Genomic DNA, 19365 nt, shown 5'->3' with positions numbered 1-19365 from the left:
TCTCCTGTCTGCCACCTACCCTGCCTCTGCCCCACCACTGATTCTCTGTAATTTCTTTACCCTGCTCTTGGCCCAGGGAGGCCTATTTTAGAGCTTGCAGCACCACAGGTTTGGTAGACAGAGGGCACCAGCAAAAGACCAGAATACAGATGGGTCTGTGTTGCCATTAGAATGGCTGGAAACAGTTAGAGTTGCTGTATGACCATCTTTGCCACTTCACTTCTCAGGCCATAGACTCCTAGGAAAGATGAAAGGAAATGTTGCAGGTGAAGAACTTAGCAGTGGTCTGTCACAATCAGTAAGTGATAAATGCCACCTACTGTTAAAGCCAAAATAAGCAAATGGTATTTGAGGAGGGTCCACAGCTAGTTAAGGATTTGATTAGAATATGAGTCACCAAGGTGAAGGCAGCTGTTTCAGTTAAGTGTGAAGAAATGAAAATATTTGGTTCACAGTCATTCCCCACTCCCATCAAGTATTTGTGCATGGCCTGCTTAGCTTACCCAAAACCCTCCTCTGACAAAATCCAGGGAAAAGGATTCTCTCCTGAAAAGGAGCCAGAGTGAAATAAAATCTCCACTCCTCAAAGGAGCTGCAATCAGCTGGTGGGGGCACAGAGGATGTGATATTTGCCCTGTGCCAAAGGAAGGCAGAATTGAGGCAGCTGATGACAGTCCTCTGATGCCTTGGAGGGGAAATACTTGCTCGGGAGCAGGCGAGGGAGCTGCTTCTTGAAAGTTAAGGTGTGAAAAACAAGATAGAAAGTTTTTGTGAGTTGTTGAATGGTAGATGTAAGCAAATACAGGACTTCCTATTTTTCTTGTACTTGATAAACACTGGGCCAGCACTGAGCTACCAGGATCGTGGCTGTAGAAGCATTGCCCAAGGTTGAAGGATGTAATCCCACATCTGATCCTTCACTCTGACCCATGACCAAACTGCCGTCCTCACCTGCCCTAAGAAATAGTCTGGAGTCTGAATGTCTTAGGTCAGTGGTCATTCTGCGGTTTTAGGGCCAGCAGCGTTAGCATTCCCTGGGAGCTTGCTAGAAATGCAAAATCCAGATTTCCTGAGTCAGAACTCTGCAGGGTGGGGGGTAGGCCATCTGTGTTTTAATAAGCCCTCTAGGTGACTCTGATGCACACTCAAATTTGAGCCCCACTGTCTTAGCACAAATGTCTTAGCACCAATATTATTACTATTAGTTACCATGTGTTTACCACTTATTATGAATCAATCATCTTGCTAAATCCTTTACTTGAATTATCACATTTATTCTTTACAACACCCTTGTGAGGTAGGTACTGCTGGTGCCCCCACGTATGGAAGGTAAACTGAGGCTCAGCTGGTTTGCAGAGCATACGCAAGGGCCTGTGGCCAATGCCGGAGTCAGAAATGGAATCATGCTGGTCTTCCCAATGTTCTGAGTCACTTCACTTTGCTGTTCTGCCTCTATAACAAAGCCAGAAACATTATTATAGAGCAAAATGCACTTTTCAAAGAGGTACATTTGTTAAAAGATGTGAGCCTTTTCTGTAAGACAACTTTGACTGTCCCCAGCTTGCTCGGCGAATCTGTGAGCTGTCCTAACAGGAAACTCATCCAGCTCTAAGACATGCCGTATTCTCAGAGAAGCACAAAGGGATATTTGGGAGATAAGAAATGGGCTGAGCCAAGGATCCGACAGCCAGGTATCCGGCCATCTGGAAGGGATCAAACTTAAACAGGTTTGGAGTTGCCCAAATAAATGTCCTTTGTGTCTCCACCAAAATATATATGTGTATGTGTACATGCACACATACACCTCACATGCATAGCAAAATATACATTTTCCATACTTTCATCAGCCATTGGGGGAGAATACAAAATTGAATCTACTTCTTCCCTCCACAAAAAATAAATCACACTGAATGAAAGTGAATTAAAAGAAATAAACTTTAAAAAGGCATATCTATGAATTCCTACTTGGAATGTGCTATTGCCTGCCACTAGGAAGCACCTGTGTTCTTTTCTCTAAACTGATAAAGTAATGTCTATTTTTACCTGGAGGAAAAGAAAATCAACAGATGTTGACCTTACAATAATTATTGCTTATTCTCATATTTTTATTTCAGCATATAAAACACCTCAACATAAAGTGAAAAAATATTGCTTCAAAAATTATATGCTATCATATTTGTGCAACACCAAGCAGAGTAAAAGTAAAAAAAAGAAAGAAAAAGGTTCATATATATCTATATTTACTTTTATCTGCAATTAATTAACCTGATAATGCCACTTGTATTTTATTTAAACACAACATATTGGAAAATTTTTAAGTGTAATTTTTTCTGAAATATATCATCTTCTTAAAAATCCATATATTTATTGGTATTTAGATATAGATATGTGATAGAAATAGATAATGATCAACAAAAAATATTCTAAAGAAACATACTTTGAGAATTTGCTTAGTTGGAAAAAGATTAATTTACATTTATTCCACAATATTCACTGAGTTTCCAGTTTATATAATTTTTTTTTTTTTTTTTGAGATAGAGTTTTGTTCTTGTCACCCAGGCTGGAGTGCAATGGCGCAATCTTGGCTCGCTGCAACCTCCACCTCCTGGGCTCAAGCAGTTCTCCTGCCTCAGCCTCCCCAGTAGCTGGGATTACAGGCACTCACCACTATGCCCAGCTAATTTTAGTAGAGACAGGGTTTCACCATGTTGGCCAGGCTGGTGTCGAACTCTCGACCTCAGGTGATCCACCCACCTCGGCCTCCCAAAGTGCTAGGATTACAGGCATAAGCCACTGCACACAGCCTACATTATATGAAATTCTTACTAAAATGCAGATACATTTCATCAATAATAGAGTATCAATAACAAGTGAGGCCACCATAAAACTCTGAGTACATAAAAATACACAAATAGTGAGCTAGTGAGTTTATTTTCTCATTTTATTTTCTCACCCTCCTTTAAGGGATCATTCCATGCAAGTACTTTGCTATCACAGGACAGTCACGTGCTTGCTTTTGTCTCCCTCAGTTCATTCCCCCAAGCTCTTTAAAAGCATTCGGTTCTTCTTACACATCTTCATATACCCAGGAGTTCCTAGAAAACAGCTTTGCAATTGGTAATCCTTCAATAAATAAGACTAAGGTGATGTTATTTAGCAAGGAAGATACCCAAATGTAAAGGCTGCAAGGTCCAAGAAGATGATACAATGAAGTGGGCTGGGTGGTGAAGTGGAAAATCACACCCTTACTAAGGTGACAGCCACTGGTAACCTTGACGCACCTGTCTTCAGTCCAGAATGCTGGTCCAGTGTTTCCTGACTTGATTTCTCAAAAGAAAAGTTGGCCGGGCATGGTGGCTCACACCTGTAATCCCAGCAGCACTTTGGGAGGCCAAGACGGGCAGATTACTTGAGGTCAGGAGTTCAGGACCAGCCTGGCAAATATGGTGAAAACCCGGCTCTACTAAATCCCAGCTACTTGGGAGGCTGAGGCAGGAGAATCGCTTGAACCTGGGAGGCAGAGGTTGCAGTGAGCCAAGATCAGGCCCACTGCACTCCAGCCTGGGCAACAGAGTGAGACTCAGTCTCCAAAAAAAAAAAAAAAGAAAAGAAAAGAAAAGAAAAGTAGCCATTAGGACTTCAAAGAGAAATCTTCCAATTTTTAAATGCTGGCCACAAATACTAAACTTTTCTTTAAATCACGGTTTAGTAGGCTGGATTTGTGCAGGAAAACCAAGTCACTTGAAGAGACACCAGAAATAGCAAGTTGAATGCAGGAATTGGGGTTTCCACAAATGATAGGTGAGCCAGAGTGGATAAAGGACAGAAAAGTCATGGTGGAAGTTGTGGGAAGGGCAGGCAGAAGGGTGAGAAGGCAGACCCAGAAACCTCATCCTAGAGCAACACCAGAGTGGTGGTTCTCAGTGGCTTATGGGTAAGGTGCCCTGGAAATTCCCTGGAAAGATCCTACCAGTGATTACTGTCTGCAGCAGTGAAGTGAGTGGTTCTCATGCCACCAGGAATCCCACATCTGCCCACACATTCGGCTGCAACAGACTCCACTTCTCTTCTGCCTCCCAGATCCTGTACGCGTTCCCTTCACTGGGAATCTGGAATCAGAACTATTAAGAAAAGAGGACTCTGGGGTATGTGCTTCTTGGTTTCTCCTTTTCATTGCATCCTAGAGATGGGAATGTTGTCAAATTGACAGCAGACAAGCCTAGCACTGACAGTACAGGATGAGAAAAGGCATCACTGGGGCTAATTCCGCTTTCAAGGCACAGTATACAATTTCCAATTTAGAGAATGACTGCAGAAACCATTTGAACAATTTCATCTTCTTACATGAAGAAAGGAGAATGTAATGTGTTGAAGATACTGCCCCAGGTAACACATACAATCTTTGATAAGAATTCAGTGAACATTTCACTGGGTTGCACACCCAGTTTTCTTTTCTTCCCTCTCCTTGCCTTCCCCAGCCCTCCTCTCCCTTCCTTTCTTCTTCCTGCTCCTTCTTCTTCTTCCTCCTCCACTTTCTCATTCTTCTTTATATTTTAACATCACAAAAATACCTTCTCAGGAGTTAGGGGTAAGGAGAGCAGGTGTAAATAAAGGGATAGCACAAAAGTGTTTTGGGGAATGATAAAACTGTTGTATATTCTGATTGTGATAGTGACTAATTACAGAAATGTATATGACTGTTAAAATTCATAGGGAGGAGCACCAGAAGGTCAGATTTTACCGTATGATAGTAAAATTACTGAATGATAATAACCTTAAGACAACAATAAAAAGAAACATATCCTCTTGTAACAAAAGTAGGCATCATCAAAGCAACTTAAATTAATGAAATACATGAACTCTGAGAGATCTACAACTTCTGACTGAACGATACTATCTGGGGTCTTATAGAAAGTCAGGAACATGCAGGAGAAAACATTCAGTGGTAGATACCTTTAAACAAATCAAGAAACATAATCTACGATTGGTATTTAAATGTTAATCCTCCATAAAGATTAAATAATCCTTTCCAAAACTGTCTGTGCATGTTTACTATATAAGAAGATGGTCCTCACATAGAATTTACTCTGTTTAGGGGGAATCAGTCAAATGCTCTTAACTCCAAACATTATTGTAAAAAACAGAAATTGAAATTATAGTAGAAATAAAATACATCTTGACAAAGGATAGCTCTGGTTGGGAAGCAATATATCAACCATTATTATGAGACAATTAATTAGACTTAATAAACTCTAAAGCAAAAATAGCATGTAAACAAAATTTTAAAAAATTAAAAAGCTTTGCTTTTTCTATCTGTCCATTGACCTGGAAGAAAATTCACTAGGTAAAAAATGAAAAAAAAAATCTGTACTATAAAACTTAAATAAAAAAGGTATGTTACTCAACTTGCTTAAATGTAGACATTTAACATACTTAAAGTCTCTTCTAATTATTCTCTCACTTATGATAACACTGTCTCATCAGTTGCCTGCAACCCTGTCTCTCTACACTTCACAAATATCTGGTCAAAATTCAACAACTAGTTGGTGCTGACAAAGTCTTTCAAATCAAGTCTTTGACTCACACTTGAACACTTTTCAACTGTCACTTCAGAATATCAGTGATTAGCATGCAAAAGGTTTATTTAATTTCTTTTATTTCTTTTCAGGGAAAAGAGGTTAGAAACAGCTGTCATTCAGGTGATGAATACAAGCTGCCAGCCTTTGAAACAGCAGGTAAAATAGTTGAGGTTTGAATTAATTAGCATTTAGAAATCTCCCACACTGGATTGTACCCTGGCAAGGAAATGGCTGTCCGTCTTTGCAAATTATTTTATCTGTTAAAGTGGTCAGGATAAAAGGCACAGTGGAAAGATAAAGCAAGGCACTTGAGCATTCAGAAACAAACACATAAAATAGTTTTCTGCTCTTTTTAAAAATTTAGGCTCATATGCATCAATCTAAGATGTGACATTCAGTCTGAAGTCATGCCTGAGCATACCACAAGCCTTTTAAAAATCACGTTCAGGGGCTTATGATGATTTTCAGCTGACATGTGACATTCAACGTTAACATTCATGGAGCTGTCACCAATGCTGACCCACACAATGGCTCTGCAGCCACTTGATTTGTTACGTATCCTGAAAGAAAGAATATTTTCTAAAAGAAATTTATCGCTGACCACAAATTCTGTTTGGTTTAGGTTTTATTAAGGTGATACACCTTGGAGCACACCCAAATATCTGAAGAAGAAAAAGGAGGAGGAGAAAGGAGGAAGAGGAGAAGAAGAAGGAGAAGGAGAAAAAAAAGGAGGATAAGGAGAAAGAACAGGAAGAAAAGAAGGAGGAGGAGGAGGGCAGCAACTATTCTATTTCAGAATTACATATATGTCCTAAGAAGTTGACATTTAAGAAAAGTAACTTTAATTCATATATGACATTTAATATATATGAGGAACATATTTCAAAAGCACAAAATGATTGATATCAGATATTTAATGATAGATAATAAGTGACCACCTGGCAGGTTTTAAAAGCAAGAAAAAGCAACACATTGTTAGAGTGTCTACAGAAGATCAGAATGTTGGCTGGGTGCAGGGACATGCACCTGTAATCCCAGCACTTTGGGAGGCTGAGGCAGGTCAACTCCTTGAGTTCAGGTGTTTGAGACCAGCCTGAACAACACGGCAAAACTCCACCTGTAGCAAAAATACTAAAAAAAAAAAAAAAAAAAAAAAATAGCCGGGAATGGTGGCACATATCTGTGGTCCCAAATACTAAGCAGGCTGAGAAGGAAGGATTGCCGGAGCCCAGGCAGTCGAGGCTGCGGTGAGCCATGGTCGCACCACCACATTCCAGCCTCAGTGATAGAGTGAGACCCTGTCAAACAAACAAACAAACAAAAAAAAAAAAAAGAGAGAGAGAGAAAGAAAGAAATTCAGAATGTTCATGCTAACCAAAAAGCTCTTTGACATCTGGTTCCAAAATGTGGCATAGAAACAAGGTGGCTTCATTTCCCCCAATAGACAAACAAAACCAAATATACAGCACCTGGTTTTTTACCAGCAATACCCTAGAACTAAAATATGAGGAGACAGTTTCCAGGGCTACAGAGAAGTGAAAAAACTCCAAGATGACAGTAAGAGAATTGGACTTACATATCTGTGACACCTCTTCCCACCATCTGCCTGGCATCAAGTGTGCAGAAATTTTCCACTAGTTCACAGTTTCTACACTGGGAAAAGTGAGATCAAGGAGGACAACCAACTTCCTTACCATCTTGGGTTCCCTAGCAGGAGACCTGTCCCTGTTTCAAGCCACAGGAAGCAACAGAAGTGCCTGGAGAAAGAAATATCCCAGAGGGCAGCCAGAGAAAAAGAGGTGAGGCAGGACTATCAACCCCTCCCCAGGAAACTCTGCTCTGTACTAAGAAAAAAAGAGAGAAGACCCAAATAAATAAAATCATAAAGGAAAAAGGAGACATAGCAACTGAGACCACAGAATTATTATGGATTACTACAAACTATACGCCAACAAATTGGAAAACCTAGAAGAAATGGATAAATCCCTAGATACATACAATCTACTAAAATTGAACTATGAAGAAATAAAAAACCTCAACAAACTAATAATGAGTAATGAGACTGAAGCTGTAATAAAAATCTCCCATCAAAGAAAAGCCCAGGATCTGATGGCTTCGCAGCTGAATTCTAACAAACATGTAAAGAACTAATACTAATTCTACTCAAATTCTTCAAAAAAATTAAAGAAGAGGGAATATTTCCAAACTCCTTCTACAAGGATAGCATTACCTTGATACCAAAACCAGGCAAAGACACAACAAACAAAGAAAACTACAGGCCAATGTCACTGATTAACATAGATACAAAAATTCTCAACAGAATACAAGCAAACCAAATTTTACAACACAATGAAAAGATCATTCACCAAGATCAGGTGGAATTCATCCCAGGGATGCAAGTATGGTTCAACACACAAAAATCAATAAACATGATATCTCACATTAACAGCACCAAGGGAAAAAAAAATGATCATTTTGATACATGCTGAAAAAGCATTTTAGAAAATTCAACATCCCTTTATGATAAAACACTCCACAAACTGGGTATAGAAGGAACATACCTCAAAATAATAAAGGCTATATGACAAAACCCACAGCTACCATTGTACTGAACATGGAAAAATTGAATGCCTTTCCTCTAAGATCTAGAACAAGACAAGGATGCTAACTTTTACTGCTTTTATTCAAAATAATACTAGAAGTCATGGCTGAAGCACTTAGGCAAGATAAAGAAATAAAAGACATCCAGATTGGTTTGTGTTTGTGTGTATGATTGTTTGTTTTGTTTTGTTTTTGAGACAGGGCATCACTCTGTTGCCCAGGCAGTAGTGCAGTGGTGCGATCACCTCCCTCTCACTGCAGCCTTCACCTCCTGGGCTCAGGTGATCCTCCCAACTTAGCCTCCAGACTAGTTGGGACTACAGGCATGTGCCACCACACCCAGCTAACTTTTTAATTTTTTTTTTTTTTTTGGTAGAGATGAGGGTTTCCGTATGTTGCCCAGGCTCCAAACTGGAAAGAAAAAAGTCAAATTAGCCTTGTTCAGGTTTAGGTTTTCGATTTAGGTTTTCCTATACACAGACGACATGATCTTGTACTTAGGAAAACCTTAAGACTCTACCAAAAAACTGTTAGAACTGATAAACAAATTCAGTAAAGTTGTAGGATAAAAAATCAACATTCAAAAATTATCAGCATTTATATATACCAGCAGTGAATAATCTGAAAAAATTCATGAATGTAATCCCATCTATAATAGTTACAAAGAATATAAAATACTTAGGAATCAATTTAATCAAAGAAGTGAAAGATCTATACAAAGAAAACTATAAAACACTGATGAAAGAAATTGTAGAGAACACCAAAAAAGGAAAAGAATTAAATATAAAAATAATTAATGCTCATGGACTGGAAGAATTAATATAGCTAAAATGACAATATTATCCAAAGCAATTTTACAGATTTAATGCAATCTCTATCAAAATACCACAGCATTTTCACAGGTACAGAAAAAGCAATCCTAAAATTGATATGGAACCACAAAACACCCCAAATAGCCAAAGTAATCGTGAGCAAAAAGAACAATGCTGGAAGCATCACACTGCCCAACTTTAAAATATACTGCAGAGCTATAGTAACCAAATCAGCATGATGCTGGGACAAAAAGAGACACACAGTACAATGGAACAGAATAGAAAGCCCAGATATGAATCTGCACATTTATAGCCAACTCATTTTTGACAAAGCCACCAAGAACATACAATGAGGAAAGGAGTCTCTTCGATGAATGGTGCTAGGAAAATTGGGTAACCATTTGTAGAAAAATGAAACTAGACCCCTATCTCTCACCACATATAAAAATCAAATCGAATGGATTACAGACTTAAATCTAAGACCTGAAACTATAAAAGTACTAGAAGAAAACTTTGGGGAGATGCTCCAGGTCTAAGCAAAGACTTTTTGTGTAAGATTTCAAAAGCAGAGACAACAAAAGCAAAACTTGGTAAATGAGATTACATCAAGCTAAAGATTCTGCACAGCAAAGGAAACAACCCCAAAGAGAAGTGGGAGTCCATAGCATGGGAGAAATATGTGCAGAGTATCCCTTTGACAAGGGATTGATAACCAGAGTATGTAAGAAGCTCAAACAACTCAATAGTAAAAAAAAGAAAAAAAAATCTGATTTAACAATGAACAAAATATCTGAATAGACATTTCTCAAAAGAAGACACACAAATGGCCATTTGATTTGTTACAAATCATGGAAGGAAGAATATTTTCTAGAAGAAATCTCTCTCCTTGACCACAAATTCTGTTTGGTTTAGGTTTTGTTTTGTTTTGTTTTGTTTTGAGACAGTCACCCAGGCTGGAGTGCAGTGGCATGATCTTGGCTCACTGAAAACTCCACCTCTTGGGCTCAGGTGATCCTCCTGCCTCAGCCTCCTTAGTAGCTGAGATTACAGGCACATGCCATCAAGCCTGGCTAATTTTTGTTTTTTTAGTAGAGCTGAGGTTTTACCATGTTGGCCAGGCTGGTCTTGAACTCCTGGCCTCAAGTGATTGGCCCATCTCAGCCTCCCAAAATGCTGGAATTACAGGTGTGAGCCACTGTGCCCAGCCTGGTTTAGGTTTTATTCAAGGTCACACTCGAGCACTTTTCAAATGTTCAACATGACTAATCATCAGAGAAATAAAAATCAAAACCACAATGAGATATCCTCTCACCCCAGTTAAAATGTCTGTTATCAAAAAGACAGGGATAATGGATGCTGACAAGGATCTAGAGAAAGGGAAACCCTTATACATTGTTGGCAGAAATGTAAATTGGTACAGCCACTCTGGAAAATAGTATGGAGGTTCCTGAAAAAACTAACAATAGAACTACTATGTGATTCAGTAATTCCAGTACTGGGTATATGTCCAAAAGAAAGGAAATCAATAAAATAAAGAGGTATCTGCACTCCCATGTTCATTGCAGCACTATTCACAAGAGCCAAAATATGGAATCAACCAAAGTATCCATCAATGAATGACTGGATAAAGAAAATATGGTATATGTATGCAATTGAACATTATTCATCCAATAAAAAGGAATGAAAAACAAAACAACTTGTTATCTGCAGCAACATGGATGGAACTGGTGGTTATTGTGTTAAGTGAAATAAGCCAAGCACAGAAAGACAAATATCACATCATTCATACATAGGAGCTAAAAAGTGGACCGCATAAAGATAGAGTAGATTGGTGGTTACTAGAGGCTAGGAAGGGTAAGGGGGTGGGAGGATGAATAGAGGCTGATTAATGGGTACAAATATACAGTTTGATAGAAGAAATAAGACCTTGTGTTTCATAGATCAACAGGGTGACTATAATTTACAATAATCTCTTGTATATTTCAAAATAGTTAAAAGAATAATTTGAATGTTTCTAGCATTAAAAAGACAAATATTTAAGATTATATATACATATATATATACCAATTACACTGATTTGTTCTTTACAAATTATATGAATGTATTACATTATCACATGTACCTCAAAAAAATAAACATACCTCATTATTATTGCCTGGAAAGCAAATGTCAGAATACTGGACCCAAACTGGACCACAGTCTGAGCATTTTGTGATAAGTCTTTGTTTTGATAATGTAAAAGATGACTGATTCTCCATTATTCACAAGAATATTTTTTGAGACTCAGAAGTAATTATGAAACAAAACCTTTCACAGAAGGCAGGAAGAATGGATCTCCACAGGCCCAAATGGAACCAAACTCTGCCCTACAACCACCACCACCACTACCTTTCCTCTTCTGCCTGCACACTCACGTCCTACCACCTCTTCTACTGCCTTTACCAACTACCTCCACTCCCACTCCCAGACCTTCCCATCTCGGCCTACGCTACCTCCACCCTCCCATGTCAGAGTCCTACTCCTCTGCATCCACCAAAACAACCTCCACACTCTCCTGACCTCCCACACTGGCTTGGTCCTGACCACCTTCTTCTACCTCTACCTCTTTCAGTAGTTTCCATTTCACATTGTTTCCAATGTATTTACTTAACCTACCTTCCTTTACTTGCCTAAAGCTTCCTTTAGCAGCTTCCTTACAAAACAGCAAGCTACTTCTTTTTCTTTTGTTTATTTTCTCCTGCTCCTAACTTAGTGATTGCCGTAATAACTGCATAGTTAAATCTAAACAAGTTTTCCTCTCCCTCTCCTCACCAGCTGACATGGAGAAGAGCATGGTTTCTCTGGCTATTCGCAGAAATACATGCTTTTTCACTGCCTCCTACTTACAACTCTGTGGATTTTGATTTTTGGTCATTCTCAGTCTCTTATCTGAAGACAGGTGCCAGGCACAGGTGAATTTACCATGGAGTCAATTAGTCTGAAGTTTCTGGGCCCTTCACTTGCATGAGTGGGGCCATTGCAATATTTTATTTGCATTTTTTTTGGAAAGGACCTCTAAAATTGTAAAAGCTTCAGATCCCATATAACCTGGATCAGCTCCTGGAGGAGAGACAGCTACAAAGATTTACTAGTAAAGCTTTGGTTTATCAGCAGTTTTCATGTATTTATTTTATTCTAATCCATTATAGGCATATATAAAGATGGGCTGGCTAAAAGCTTGTGGGGACATAGAAACATTTTCAGCAGGTATTTGAAGAGGTAGTTTATGGGACCTAGAGCAGATGGAAATATCTCTTTGTTGGTCAGCACACAATCCATAAGGACAAGTCACTCTGAAATGACCTCACTGTATTACTTGAATTCTAAAGTTTCTTTCTTATCTCAGGGCATTTTCACTTGTTGTTCCTTCTGCTTCAAATGCTCTTCTCCCAGATCTCTGCAAGGCTGGCTCCTTCTTGGCCTTCAGTTTTCAACTCCTGTGTTACCCTTCGAGAGGCCCTCCCTGCAATTGTCTCCATGCTCAGTACCATTTGTTTTCTTTATACCACATACTCACATTAACTTTTTTTTTTGCAGATATTTTATTTACTTTTTGAAAGTCTGCATCCCCCACTGAAATGTAAGCACAAGGGGGCAGAGACCTCAGCTGTCTTGTACCTTATGGTATCCCTAAGGCCTGGAATATGCTTGGCTCCTAGAACAATTAGTACTTATGGAAGAAAGAAAAGAAGGAAGGACGGGTGAGTAGGTTTCATGGATATGATTCAAGTCCAGTAAAATATTTTCAGAGTCTATTATAATATTCTTAGCACAACACAGAGAAAATACAAATAGTAAAATTAATGCAAAAGTCAAACAATCATTTGTAAAGTAGATTTCTGGTAAATCTAGGAGTCTTAGAACATTTTTGCACTAGAAGACTGGAAGGATTTAACATGCTCCCTTCAATGATAGCAGTTCACTGTGGTAGTGAGAGGATTCCAGAAGGAGGCTTGGCCACCCAGAAAGAGGTGATGAAGTTCAGAAAAGTTCCCTAGGCAATTCCAGCATTCCAGCCTACACTCCCAAATCTAGTCCCAGTGGAAGATCCCTGCGTTTCTGGACAAAGATAAATTCTAAAAAGGTGTCTAGCACATGCCTTGTGTTGAAGTGGTTATATCAAGGGATCCCAGATGCCTGAGTTTTCACTGGCTACATTAGGGTTGCCTGGGAAACTAAATACAGCAAAAAACACATAGGCATTCCTGAGCCTTGCCTGAGATTCAGTAAGTCTCTGGGGTAGCCTGAAAAATTAGTACTCTAAAGACCTTTCCAGCATATTCTGAGATGCTGCTACTAGATTTGAGGACCATTGTGTTGAATGATGGAACCAGAATTCAAGAAGACCTTAACAGGCTTGAGCAATGTGCCAAAAAAGACAAGATACATTTAGAATCTTTCTAAGGTATTCAAGAACCTGAGTTAATGAACAAAGATTTAAAATTTTCAATGGAAGAATAGAAACACTTATTCTGAAGGAAGGTGTGTGTGTGTGTGTGTGTGTGAGAAATATAGGATTTGTAAAACTGTGTCAAATATCTTTCTTTGGGCCACTCAGTTCGATCCCCATTTTTCACCCTGCTCCATGGCTGGAGGCTGATCTTTATGGACTTCATCAATGGTGTCCCTCACCCTCTGGTATCCAGTAGGCCAAGGAGGAGTCCCGTGAGAAGAGTGGAGGAAGAGAGATGAGCCATGATCATGCCACTGCACTCCCACCTGGGTGACAGAGTGATACCCTGATACAAAAAAATTAAAAAAAAAAGTAAAGTTTCTATTGGAATAAGTCATTCAGTGTCTCAAACTTTCATTTTAATGCCGTAATTCAACTTTAATGGCTCTTTGTAGACTAAAGTTAATATCTGCAGAAAACAGCCATATAAAATAACTTACTATTTATAGAAAAATAACATAAGGCACTTGTCATTTATTGAAGGTAATGGTTTACTCTGAAATTTGTACAGTGATGATTGGAATTTTTATTTGTATTTATTTGAAACATACTTATTTTGTTCTAGGGATGCTTTATAGGTGATAACTCATTCAATCATCATAACCTATGAGAAAGGTATTATTATTATTTTTTTACTTTACAGTAAAGAAAGATCAGGAACTCAGAAAGGTTAAATAACTTGTCAAGTTGCACAACTGATAAGTAGGTAGAGCCGGGACTTAATTCCAGGCCATCTGGCCCACAGAGTTCCTGCTTATGCCCCCATGCACTGGTGCCTCCTGCAGCACGTTGAAGAGTTTACCAAGATCAATGAGCTCAGAAATTTGACCATCTAACCAGCCACCTGTCTGCCCTTCTGGCCCTTCCAGGATATCAATGTTTCTTATAAAATGGACATAAATTCCTGATGAGACAAGATTTGTATGGAGAGCCATGGGACTATCATCCCTATTCTAGACACATAATAAAGCAACAGAAGAAGGCCATATTCTCATTAAGTGAGAGCATAATGAGAGCAGCAGCATAGCTGCTCTTTTTTACAAGCAGCTATGAAGCTATAATCCTATGCACCCTCAACCCGTCTCCCCATGAGATCAGACCATCAATTGTGGTCTCAGCAAAAACAACACATCCAAATGAGAAAAAAAATCAGAAAAGGTTTAACAGGCTGGATGTGGTGGGTCGTGCTTATAATCCCAGCACTTTGGGAGGCTGAGGCGGGTAGATCACTTGAGGTTAGGAGTTTGAGACCAGCCTGGCCAACATAGTGAAACCCCGTCTCTACTAAAAATACAAAAATTAGCCAGGCACGGTGGCACGCGCCTGTAGTCCCAGCTACTTGGGAGGTTGAGGCAGGAGAATCACTTGAACCTGTGAGGCAGAGGTTGTGGTGAGCTGAGATTGTGTGACTGCACTCCAGCCTAGGCAACAGATTGAGACTCCATCTCAAAAAAACAAAACAAAACAAACAAAAAACTTCAACTTTAAATGTTCCTTCAGGATCACTTGGAATTTGGGTATACGTGAAATGGAAGTGTATGTATGGACTCCCATGTTCAAAGAAGAAAGATGGATAACTTTTAACAGGTTTTTTTGTGATGCAGGAGAAAGGAGGGAAAGACAGATGTAGCTCTGGAGAGAAAAGGTCAAAGGAGCTGGGTAATGCTCAGGGCTGGGCTTTTCACTCCGCCTGTTCCCAGGGCAGGTCTCCTTGCTTAGCTGAAAGTGAGTGTCACGGCTGTTCCTTCAGCTCATTTCCATTCACTGGAATGATGACTCCAAATTAGAAACTCTCAGCTGTGGGCAATTTCTGCAAAACCTCTAACAAGAACTCCCAGCAACTCCCTTCTTTCAAGCAAGTGAGGAAGGTTATATAAGTCATAAAGAGTTTGCCCACCTGGAACCAGGGGCAGAGCCAGTTCCGAGAACTTTCTCTATTATGCTTCCTTTATGTCATACCAGGTAGGTAAAGCCCTAGATTATTAACTTTTTGCTGGTTTGCTTGGTTGATTTGTTTTTTTTTTAAGAAACGGCGTCTCACTCTGTTGCTCAGGCTAGAGTGCAGTGGTACAATCATAGCTCACTGTAGTCTCGAACTCCTGGGCTGAAGTGATCCTCCCAGCTCAGCCTCCCAAGTAGCTGGGACTACAGGCATGTGCATGTGTCATCACACCCAGCTAATTTTTTTTTTTTAAGAGACGGGGGTCTTGTTATGTTGCCCAGACTAGTCTTGAACTCGTAGCCTCAAGCGATCTTCCCACCTCATCCTCCCAAAGCACTGGGATTACACGCCAGGTGTAAGCCACCACACCTGACCCTTTGATTTTTTAAATCAGGGACATATTAGAAGTAATTTAAAGCTATGTGGAAGGGACTATATTTATTCATGTATGTTTGCTTTTTAAAAATTAATTGAAGTCCACTTAAAACTTTACGATGTTTACCGAAATGCATCACAAAGCTTCTTAGAGAAAATCATGCTATGGGTCTGTATGGCAGACGCACCTAACAGCAATAACTCAAGCATACCCTGAGAAGAATCCAGGAGTGGTCAAGCTGGAGATCCACTCATCTATGAAGAACATCTGAACCCGTGGCCTATCATTTGGAATGCAGACTATACAGGGATCAGGGACCTTTTGTTTTGGGTTAAAGGGAGGTTGCTTGGTGAAGATTTCTAAGTGAACATGCTCTATAATCTGCATGCTTTTTACAAATGGTAGTGGTTTTCCTGTCCAGCCTCCCATTCCGGGAATGCTCTGTATATAAGTCTTCTATAAACCCTATGTCTCATTCACTGGCTCCGGGTCTTTTCCCGAGCCATCCCTGTTGGAATCAATAGGGGCCCGGCATGACAGTGTCTATATGTGTTTTCTGGTTGCTTCCTAAATTTTATTCTGAATAATACAATTTTCATAGTTCTACTAGAATAAGGACCTCATCTATCAATTCTGTGCCTTCAGTGCCTACAGTAGTGCCTGGGACTTGGTAGATGCTCCATACTTTAAAAAAATACATTTTTAAGGATGGGGTCTCACTATGTTGCCCAGGTTGGCCTTGAATTCCTAGGCTCAAGTGATCCTCCTGCCTCAGCCTCCTGGGAAGCTGGGACTACAGATGTGAGCCACTGTGCCTGGCTTTTTTTTTTTTTTTACTTAAAAAAATTGCCATAATTTAAAAAAAAAATTACTTAAAAAATGAATGAAAACATGGGAACAGGAGATAGACTTTTTTTTTTTTTTTTTTTTTGAAGACAGGATCTCCCTATGTTTCCCAGGCTGGCTTGAACTCCTGGCCTGAAGTGATCCTCTGGCATCAGCCTCGCAAAGTGCTGGGATTACAGGCATGAGCCACTGTGCCCAGACAAAAATGTTTAATACTGTTACTGAGTACCAGCTCTGAGAAGGTGTCATGGCAGGCATTTGACATTCACCATCTCAATCTCCCAACAATGCTAAAAGTTAGGTGCCTGTGACATACTAAATTTACAGATGAAATGCTAAAGTAAAGAGAAGGCAAGTAGCTTGACTGAGACCTCATAGCTCAGAAATGGAAGAAGTCAAACCTGGATAGTTGAACTCCAGAGTCTACACTCAGAACACCACAGTTAATATACATGTTTTAACCTCTGCTTCCCATTTTTCCCTATGTAGGAACTCAACTGTGTTTAAACTGGTGAGAGATCATTCCACATTGACAACAAAGTTTGTGAAAGCAAGAAATGTAGTTATTTTCATTTATACATAAATTTACATTTTTAAAAAGTACTTATTGATTGTGACTTAATACAAATATACATTTGGCTTCTGCCCTGGTTCCTCACACAAAGCCCATAAAACTCACGTAAATTTCTTTTTTTTTTTGAGACGGAGTCTCTCGCCCAGGCTGGAGTGCAGCGGCGCAATCTCGGCTCACTGCAAGCTCTGCCTCCCAGGTTCACGCCATTCTCCTGCCTCAGCCTCACGAGTATCTGGGACTACAGGCTCCCGCCACCACGCCCGGCTAATTTTTTTGTATTTTTAGTAGAGACGGGGTTTCCCCGTGTTAGCCAGGATGGTCTCCATCTCCTGACCTCATGATCCGCCCGTCTCGGCCTCCCAAAGTGCTGGGATTACAGGCGTGAGCCACCGCGCCCAGCAAACTCATGTAAATTTCTAAGTGATGGGGTGACAGGAGAATTTTTCTGTTCATGACACAAGAGCTTCTAAAACTCTTGGAATTACTCGAGTGATAGGGGTGAGAAGAGCATCTTCTGTTACTCTTAATAAGCCCCTTTCAAGCATACCCGAGTTTATGTTAATAAGGTGACTCAGAGGATGGGAGCCCCTTGCCAGAGGAACCAACCATGTGACTAAAAGGTTGGAATTTTCAACTCCACTCTCCCTCCTCCAGGATGGGGAGAGGGGCTGGAGACGAGTCCAGTCACCAATGGCTAATGATGTCATCAATCATACCTATGTGATGGAACCCCCACAAAAACTCTAAATAAAGGGGTTCCAAGAGCTGCTAGGTTGGTGAACACATGGAGGTACGGGGAGGGTGGCGAGCTCAGCGAGGACGTGGATTCCCCACGGCCCTTCCCACATACCTCATTCTTTCATTTGGCTGTTTCTGAGTTGTGGGCTTTATAATCAACTGACAACGGTGAGTCAAGTGTCTTCCTGAGTCCTGTGAGCCATTCTAACAAATTATTGAACTTGAGGGAATCATGAGAAACCTCTGATTTATAGCCTGTCGGTAAGAAGTATAGGAAGCCCAGGCTTATGATCACCGTCTGAAGTGCAGCAGTCTGTGGGACTGATTCCTTAAACTGTGGGGTCTGTGCTAACTCCAGAGCCAGAATTGAATTAAATTACAGGACACGTAGTTGGTATGAGCATTGTAATGTGTAGAAAATCTGCACATTTGGTGTCAGAAGTGTTATGAGAGTAGAGAAATGTTTTCCTTTGCTGATAAATACAAAAAGTCAGCAATTAATTAGTTTCTCTCATTTAAAGGCCCTTCATAAACCTCCCTTGATTTTCCCCTAAGAGGGCAAAGGATTAGAGCAAACCAAACAAAAACATGCTTATAGTGTAAGCAACAAATATGGCTGACTGCAGCTAAAGGAACGCTAGTGATTAAAAACAGGAAGAGTGCTCTTAAAGTACTTTTAGCCATAAAAATAATGTTGGTGTCATTTATTGCATATACTTCAAATTCAGTTTTGTCAACAAAATGGACACCTTCTAGTGAATTTGAGAAGATGTGGGTTGGGAATGTAACCCATATTATATGATTTTTCATGGATGTTTCATGTAGACATCCTTCAGAGCATGGCCTCAGCTACCATGTGGCATCATGTGCATGCTTCATACAGGATGATGATGACTTAGGACCTATGCTTTGGTATCAAGCACCTTTGAAACATTCCCCGTCCAGCAGGCAGGGGACTTGAGTTTCAATCTCAGCATTGATATTAACCAGCTATGTAATTTTTTGGCAAATCCATTACCTACTACTTGCTTTATCTTCCTCTAAGTCAGAATAGTTGACCCTTAAACACCTTCCAGCACTAAGCATATCTTTCAAATCACTACCTTTTAAAGCTTTTATTCTTAGTGTATTCTAAATCCTTAATTCGTGATTTATTTATATCTCTAAAATCTTAAGAAAACTCAAAACTCTGTACAAGTTAGTCTTACAAATGAACAAAAACATCTAGGTAGATGACTCATCAAGATTTCTGAGGGTTTGGTGACTTGACAAAGGATATGAACCCGTGAGAATAGAATGATAATTCTACACTGACATTGGCATGCAGCCAAGCTGCCTCTGGAGCTGATGGGGTGTTGGGCATAAAAGGATGAAGTAGTAAAACCCCTGAGTTCCTGCAGCTGGT

General features: G+C 39.9%; 1 protein-coding gene and 1 long non-coding RNA gene across 5 annotated transcripts in view; both read right to left on the bottom strand.

Annotated features, from left to right (window-relative positions):
• The window catches only part of MACROD2 (mono-ADP ribosylhydrolase 2), a 2112402-nt gene that overhangs the window by 1113893 nt on the left and 979144 nt on the right, over nucleotides 1–19365 (bottom strand). The gene's annotated exons all lie outside the window — the stretch shown is intronic.
• LOC129022082 (uncharacterized) lies at nucleotides 1254–17908 on the bottom strand. The gene is made up of 3 exons (XR_008496218.2): nucleotides 17770–17908; nucleotides 13664–13770; nucleotides 1254–1452 (listed from the first exon to the last, which is right to left on the bottom strand). It is a non-coding gene; the product is annotated as an uncharacterized LOC129022082 (long non-coding RNA).

This window comes from Pongo pygmaeus, chromosome 21 (genome assembly GCF_028885625.2).
Source record: "Pongo pygmaeus isolate AG05252 chromosome 21, NHGRI_mPonPyg2-v2.0_pri, whole genome shotgun sequence".
NCBI lineage: Eukaryota > Metazoa > Chordata > Mammalia > Primates > Hominidae > Pongo > Pongo pygmaeus.
The sequence above is the reverse complement of the archived record's forward strand: the minus strand, read 5'-3'. Positions and strand labels throughout refer to the sequence as shown.